This window comes from Urocitellus parryii, unplaced genomic scaffold, assembly GCF_045843805.1.
Source record: "Urocitellus parryii isolate mUroPar1 unplaced genomic scaffold, mUroPar1.hap1 Scaffold_48, whole genome shotgun sequence".
Classification (NCBI taxonomy): domain Eukaryota; kingdom Metazoa; phylum Chordata; class Mammalia; order Rodentia; family Sciuridae; genus Urocitellus; species Urocitellus parryii.
The window spans coordinates 2,868,109-2,876,930 of NW_027554049.1; the positions used below are offsets into that span (position 1 = coordinate 2,868,109).

The following is an 8,822-nucleotide window of genomic DNA, read 5'->3' on the forward strand; positions in this document are numbered from 1 at the left end:
AGTGATGGCTTGCTGTGCTACAAATGACTCTTAATTTTAATTTTGGAGTGCTTTTTCTTTCTTGTACCATGTATGATTTGATTCTTCTGTTCAAATAGACTAATGTAAAGGAAGTAAACGCTGCATTTATAGTAATTTTGACTATTACCACTTTTCCTCTGTTACAGAAAAATTAGAGGCATTAATATTCCTTGAAATTTACTGGAACAGAACTGTGCCAGGGATACACATGTGCTATGTAAAATTTTCTCTTTTTGGCAAATGTACTTGCTTTGAATGAGCTGAATGTCAGCATAGAAGATTTTAAATTCAGTTTAATCAAGATCTTTAATATATGCTTTATATTAGCCAGATGGAAAACACATTAAACACCCTACTTGTTATGTATGCCTAAGGAAAGTATCTTCCCCATGGATCATGGCGTTAATGTTTACAGGACATTTCCTAATTTTAACATTCGTGGTGTTTGGTTTCTCTACTCTCGAAGAGTCTGTGAGTAATTACTCTGAATGGGCAGTTTTCACAGATGATATAGATCAGTTTAAGACACAGAAAGTGCAAGATTTCAGACCCAACCAAAAGCTGAGGAGAAGTATGCTTCATCCAAGTTTATATTTTGATGCTGGGGAAATCCAAGCAGTGAGACAACAGTCTCGCACAAGCCATTTGCATCTTTTTAGAGCTATCAGAAGTGCAGTGACAGTTATGCTGTCCAACCCAACATACTACCTACCTCCACCCAAGCATGCCGATTTTGCTGCCAAGTGGAATGAAATTTATGGTAACAATCTGCCTCCTTTAGCATTGTACTGTTTGTTATGTCCAGAAGACAAAGTTGCCTTTGAATTTGTCTTGGAATATATGGACCGGATGGTTAGCTACAAAGATTGGCTGGTTGAGAATGCACCAGGAGATGAGGTTCCAGTTGGCCATTCGTTAACAGGTTTTGCCACTGCCTTTGACTTTTTATATAACTTATTAGATAATCATCGAAGACAAAGATATCTGGAAAAAATATGGGTTATTACTGAGGAAATGTATGAATGCTCCAAGGTTCGCTCATGGGGCAAACAACTTCTCCATAACCATCAGGCTACCAATATGATAGCAGTACTCACAGGAGCCTTGGTTACTGGGGTAGATAAAGGATCTAAAGCAAATATATGGAAACAGGTTGTAGTAGATGTCATGGAAAAGACAATGTTTCTATTGAATCACATTGTTGATGGCTCTTTGGATGAAGGTGTGGCCTATGGAAGCTACACAGCTAAATCAGTCATGCAGTATGTTTTTTTGGCACAGCGCCATTTTAATATCAACAACTTGGATAATAACTGGTTAAAAATGCACTTTTGGTTCTACTATGCCACCCTTTTGCCAGGCTTCCAAAGAACTGTGGGTATAGCAGATTCTAATTATAATTGGTTTTATGGTCCAGAGAGTCAGCTAGTTTTCTTGGATAAGTTTATCTTAAAGAATGGAGCTGGAAATTGGTTAGCTCAGCAAATTAGAAAGCATCGACCTAAAGATGGACCCATGGTTCCATCCACTGCCCAAAGGTGGAGTACTCTCCACACAGAATACATCTGGTATGATCCACAACTAACCCCACAGCCCCCTGCTGACTATGGTACTGCAAAGATGCACACATTTCCTAACTGGGGAGTTGTCACTTATGGGGCTGGGCTGCCAAACACACAAACCACTACCTTTGTGTCCTTCAAATCTGGGAAGCTGGGGGGTCGAGCTGTGTATGACATAGTTCACTTTCAGCCATACTCCTGGATTGATGGGTGGAGAAGCTTTAATCCTGGACATGAACATCCGGATCAGAACTCATTTACATTTGCCCCCAATGGGCAAGTTTTTGTTTCTGAAGCTCTCTATGGACCAAAGTTGAGCCACCTTAACAATGTATTGGTGTTTGCTCCGTCACCCTCAAGCCAATGTAATAAGCCCTGGGAAGGCCAACTGGGAGAATGTGCACAGTGACTCATGTGGACTGGTGAGGAAGTTGGTGACTCAGCAGGGGAAATCATCACTGCTTCTCAACATGGGGAAATGATATTTGTGAGTGGGGAAGCGATATCTGCTTATTCTTCAGCAATGAGACTGAAAAGTGTGTATCGTGCTTTACTCCTCTTAAATTCTCAAACTCTGCTAGTTGTTGACCACATTGAGAGGCAAGAAGCTTCCCCGATAAATTCTGTCAGTGCCTTCTTTCATAACCTGGATATTGATTTTAAATACATCCCATATAGGTTTATGAATAGGTATAATGGTGCCATGATGGATGTATGGGATGCACACTACAAAATGTTCTGGTTTGATCACCGTGGCAATAGCCCCATGGCTAGTATACAGGAAGCAGAACAAGCAGCTGAATTTAAGAAATGGTGGACTCAGTTTGTTAATGTGACCTTTCAGATGGAATCCACAATCACAAGAATTGCATATGTCTTTTATGGGCCATATGTCAATGTTTCCAGCTGCAGATTCATTGATAATTCCAATTCTGGACTTCAGATTTCTCTCAATGTCAATAACACTGAACACGTTGTTTCCATTGTAACTGACTACCACAACCTGAAAACAAGATTCAATTACCTGGGATTTGGTGGCTTTGCCAATGTGGCTGACCAAGGCCAAATAACCCGATTTGGTTTGGGTACTCAAGCAATAGTACTGCCTGTAAGACAAGATAGAGCTATTTTCCCCTTTGGATTTAAGTTTAACATAGCAATTGGATTAATTTTGTGCATTAGTTTGGTGATTTTAACATTTCAATGGCGGTTTTACCTTTCTTTTAGAAAACTAATGCGTTGGATACTAATACTTGTTATTGCCTTGTGGGTTATTGAGCTTCTAGATGTGTGGAGCACTTGCACTCAGCCCATCTGTGCAAAATGGACAAGAACAGGAACTGAGACAAGCAAGAAGCCTGCGTCTTCCAAGGGGCACTACGTGGATCTTCCTGATGTTGTCATTACCTCACTTCCTGGTTCCGGAGCCAAAATACTTAAACAACTTTTTTTCAACAGTAGTGACTTTCTCTACATCAGAGTTCCTACAGCCTACATTGATATCCCTGAAACGGAATTTGAAATTGATTCATTTGTAGATGCTTGTGAATGGAAGGTATCAGATATCCACAGTGGGCATTTCCGTTTACTTCGAGGCTGGTTGCAGTCTTTAGTCCAGGACACAAAACTACATTTACAAAACATCCATTTGCATGAGACCAGTAGGGGTAAACTGGCCCACTATTTTACAACAAATAAGGACAAGAAAAGAAAACTGAAAAGGAGAGAGTCTTTGCTGGAACAAAGAAGTAGAATGAAAGGCGCTTTTGACAGAGATGCTGAATATATTAGGGCTTTGAGGAGACACCTGGTCTATTACCCAAGTGCACGTCCTGTGCTTAGTTTAAGTAGCAGTAGCTGGACATTGAAGCTTCATTTTTTTCAGGAAGTATTAGGAGCTTCGATGAGGGCATTGTATATTGTAAGAGACCCTCGGGCATGGATTTATTCAATGCTGTACAGTAGTAAGCCAAGTCTTTACACTTTGAAGAATGTACCAGAGCACTTAGCAAAATTGTTTAAAATAGAGGGAGGTAAAGGCAAATGTAACTTAAATTCAGGCTATGCTTTTGAGTATGAACCATTGAAGAAAGAATTAGAAAATTCTGAATCAAACGCTGTCTCCTTATTGTCTCATTTATGGCTAGCAAATACAGCAGCAGCTTTGAGAATAAATACAGATTTGCTGCCTACCAGCTACCAGCTGGTCAAGTTTGAAGATATTGTTCATTTTCCTCAAAAAACTAGTGAAAGGATTTTTGCTTTTCTTGGGATTCCTTTGTCTCCTGCTAGTTTAAACCAAATATTGTTTGCCACTTCCACAAACCTTTTTTACCTTCCATATGAAGGAGAAATATCACCAACTAATACTAATGTTTGGAAACAAAACTTGCCTAGAGATGAAATTAAACTAATTGAAAACATCTGCTGGACACTGATGGACCGACTAGGATATCCAAAGTTTATGGACTAAATGCTGCAGGTCAGCAGAAATTTGCACTAATGCTTCCCCACCCGCTTTGTGGATATGGACTAGAAGAGTTTGTTTATTCTTGTATTGTGGGTGTGGGTGTGGGTGTGGGTGTGGGTGTGTGTACTTTTATTTGCACAGAGAGATTATTTAAAAAATAGGCACCATATTTGGCCTAGCAGGATTTATTTTTATGTTACCACTTTCCTTGCTTTTGTTTCTGAATTTTTTTTCTGCTAAAATATTTCTGTTTCAGAAGTTAGATGAAATTATATCATGGGCTTCCGGGAAGATGGGAAGATTTTAAAGGATTTTGTTTAACTTGCCTTCTTCTGTAACTGTGCTAATCTATCTGGGGACCTCATACACTACTAAAGGCCTTGCAGTTGCTGCTTTACCCAAGCATCTCTTCCTTTCAAGATGGACTACAAAAGTTCCTTATCTTTTTGAAAAGGTCTTTTAACACACTTATCTTGCACAAAGAAAAAGAAAAAAAAAAGTGAATTCCTTTTACTTTATATAACACTCAGTGATATCACTGGAGAAATGGCGTTAAGTTCCTATCAGAACTATAGGATTCCTTCTGGAAATGCAGATGGAAATACAGAATAAAGACTTTTTTTTAAGTCAGAAATAGTAACCTGGAAAGTTTCCTTAAATTTTTTTACTTACAAATAACAAGAAATAAGTCTGAACAGTCTGAGTGCTGAGGGCTGGTTTTTTAGATATGCTTGTCCGTTTAAAAGTCTCTTTTTTACTTCCTGAAACTACAGCTGTTTGCCATTACACTATTCCCACCCTGTCCTTTTTGTCACTGTCCAGCAAAACAGTCAGTAGGTACTAATTGCTGACCTCCCCGTATTTGTGGAGTTTTCCTTTTTTTTTTTTGATGATTAATTTTGCATTAAAGACTGACACAGAATCAAATTTATTTTTTTTGTGGAATTACCACTGTATGAGTCAAAGAAAGCCGTGCCACTGCTGCCAGTGTTTTCTTAGATTGGAGACAGAGCTGGAAAACTGCCTGACTTTTCTTGCTTCCTTTTGAGTGAGTTTACAGACCGCCAGTGTCTGCAGAATTGAAGGCAAATGGGAGATGATGTCAGAGGCATCTGTTTCTTTTACCATCTGCATCTTATTATAAATGTAGTCAACATCAAATGTGGTTCATTTTCCTTTGCTGGGTTCTGAAATCAAAATGCTATGCCATTATAAGCCAGTGGAGTAATTACAATGTATTGGATGAAAACTATCAGGCAGTGTGGAGACTTGATGAAAATCTTTGTACAGATTGCAGTCTTCTTCCTGATGCTTCAAACTACAAACTGGAGTTCCTTCAAGCTCTCTAACACTTAGAGTCTGTCATTCTGACCTAGATAAAAGTGGTTCTGTCTCAGTAGTTTGTTATTATGTCAAAATGTGCCTCCAAAGTGATAAAGCTGTGGATATGTTACTTTCCAGCTAAATCTTAACTTGGCTATCATTTTCCTTCCATTTTGATATCAGACTGCTCCCCTCCTCCACATTTACTTCCCATGAAGTAATTAATGAATAAAATTACATTAATTTAAGTTAAAAGGGCACTGAAGACTTAAATCTACACTATTATTATTAAGGAAGATTATTCTATCTCAGGGTCAATCAGCAAACATTTAAAATTCCTACATGGATAACACTGTTTCCATTCTTGCTCAGAGTCTCAGTGTTTGCTTTCAATTCCCAGGATGTGTGATCTCAAATCAGATCAAATAGAAAGGCTCCGGGTTGGAAGTTGTATTAGGTCTGACTAATGTAAGAATTATAAATGAGTGCAGGTATCAGAGAAGACAGCAGAAGCCACCCCTGCTGTTTTTGAACGTATGGAAATGCCTGCACCAGCAGAAGAGAGTTAAATGGAACATGTGGAGGAATGGGGAAAGAAGAAATGTAAAATGAAAGAGTAATTCTGAGGATTAATATGGGAATATATGGTGGCAAAAGAAAGGAGGTTTACCCAAATGGTCTTCAAAGTGGACCATACCATTCATCCTAACAGCAATTTAGACTTACCTGTCTCTATCCTCATTCATTCCCACTCCAGAGGAAAAATTTAGTTGCAAGCCCCACTACTTAGGTAACCAATGTAGAAAGTTGCTTTACTTGCAAATTCTCCTGCACAGGGAAGGGGATGACACACTCATTGGGTGTGTGTGCACACACATGCTCATGCTTCTGCCTTATAACCTGAATACCTAAGGTGAGTGATTCTCCTAGTACACCCTCAGGTTCTGCATCACAAGGTAATCCAGGAAAAATTTAAGTTGCCTGTACATGTACTTTTACTCATCTTGCAAATAAGATGAAACACTTGTTGGAAAACCTATATAAAATGTCTTATATGTAAAAGCCACCCCTTCATTCATTTCCTAAATTTAGACCTAATTGGGGATAATCTACATAGCAATATTTTATTCAAAATAATCGCAATGAAATTTTGAAAAGATGTTTTGCTGCCAAAAGTAAAGTAACAAATGTAATGATAATTTGGCTTTCAAAGTTGGAAAATGACAGAATTTTCTTAGGATGAAATATAAAGGCCACATCTAAAGTTGAATGTACCACAGTGAAAAATCCAAACAGGATAGGAAATAGAATCTTCTCAGGAGAAGGAAGCTAAATCTGAATGTGCTTCAATTTATATTTTAAAATACAGATTTTATCAAGAATATGACATGACACAAGACCACATATATACTGTGCCTAGATTTCAAAATATTAGAAATTTGATTATTTTTAAAAATAATTGATAAATGCCTGGCAAGAATAGGATCATTTTTATTTATGTCAAATTTCAAGGAATATAAGAGGAATTTCCACATTGCCTGCTGCAAATATATTCAAAGAAGCACTCCCCTCCTACATACAAGCATGTCTTAATAATTCCCCTTTATAAACTTGTTACCCCTCTTGTTGCCACTTATTTTTTTATTTTGATCTTTTTAGTTATATGTGACAGTAGAATGTAATCTGACGTGTCATACATACATGGAGTATAACTTCCCATTCTTGTGTTTGTACATGATGTCTGCCACTTATTTTTGATTGGCAACATTGATAAGCAGAGAACTTCATGCATTATTAAAGATCCTAAACAGTCTTCATATATAAAGTATATCACATTTACTTTCTACAAGTGAGTAAAAAATTATAACTTTCAAATTTCAATGCTGCTTGACTTCATTAACTTTGGTCATAATTAGAAAAGTTTTCACTGATTAGGAAAAAATGTAAATAGAAGGCAGTATGTTGTACCATCACTTTCAGGATGTTTAAGATATATCAAGGTATTGGATTTTTTTTTCTTATTTATATGTTAACCAAATTAATGTGTCTGACTAGCCATCATTTCACTATATTTTGGCAGAAAAATTATCCAAATAACTTTTGAGGCCCAAAAGGTACTGGATTTTGCACAGAGCATGTTAGATACTTTAAAAATGACAAATTCTAACATTTTAAAAAGTTGTAGATTCTTGAGCTGTAATGTACATGGATTTATATTATGTTTAACCCAAGTAACATGTTTAATTGAATCTGATTCCAAAGGTGATTTTCAGCTAAATCTTTCAAACCATGAGAATTTTTGTTTTTATTTTCTTTCACACCTTATCTAGTTAGGTAGCAACAAAACAAAACAAACAACAAGAAAATACAAACCTAAAAAGGAAACAGACTGAAGGTCATTAACTAGTTTGTCAGGTCTCTATGTATAGAAGTCTCATTTATTAATCTAAAAATAAAAATCTAAAAACAATGTGAGTATAATTAAGATAATTTGCCATACTCCCCTTCTTTAAGTCTTTGGGTAGTAGTGTTAGGATTTACTATGGAGTGAAAAGATGCAGAAGTTGGAAAATGCAGGACAAGTTTAATATAGATACACAGTCCCACAATGTATCCAGTAAACAAGAACTCCACCCCTACCCTACCCTGATGGCAAGCCTTTACCTTTGTTCCCTAACAATCCTAAGTCCTGGCTCTTCAACTTTAAATGTCAAGAATATGCCCGTACTAAGCGCCCGTGCTCTACGTCTGCCCCTCTGTTTCCCGCTACACACTGTAAGATCTTTATTCAGGCATGATATTGCCAAAAAGAAGAAACATCTCACAAATTACCTGAAGCATATTAAACAATGCCTCAAGTAATAAGCGCAACGAAATCTTTTGAAAAATACAAGATCTGCCATGAGTTAATCACTTAATATGTGTTACACATTGAATTATAAGGTTTGTATGTATCTTATTACATACAATCTGCACAGCTCTATGTAGTACTTATTTTACATATACATTTGAAACTCATGACAAGTAGTTTATCCAAATTAAATCCACTGATAAGTACTTTGACAGAGATTTATGCAGTTTTTCCAATTCCAAAAATCTGAAGAAATCTTCCCTGTATTTATCATTCATGCATTAATTCTCTAATTCATGCATATCAGCTGTCAAGGTATTGATTACATGAGGGAAGAACACAAATGTTGGTTGACTATGAACCTGCCTGGTGAGAAATAGGCAATTGCTCCAAGACTTCAGAACTATCAGAAATTCATCAAGAGAGAGAAGAGGGGTAGTTATGACCACCCAAGGAAAGTGGTATCTGTTCTGTAGTGGGTTTGGTTCATTTCCTTATTTCTGAAACAAGGTAGTTATGAGTAAAGAATACTTTAATGATTTAGAGGAAGTTATGACTGGTATATTTGAATAGAGGCCCCCAGTTTTTTTTCTGG

General features: G+C 37.1%; 1 pseudogene; it reads left to right on the forward strand.

Annotated features, from left to right (window-relative positions):
• The first annotated feature begins 213 nt into the window (after positions 1-213).
• Positions 214-4,101, forward strand: LOC144252595 (dermatan-sulfate epimerase-like protein; annotated as a pseudogene).
• Positions 4,102-8,822: the final 4,721 nt, after the last annotated feature.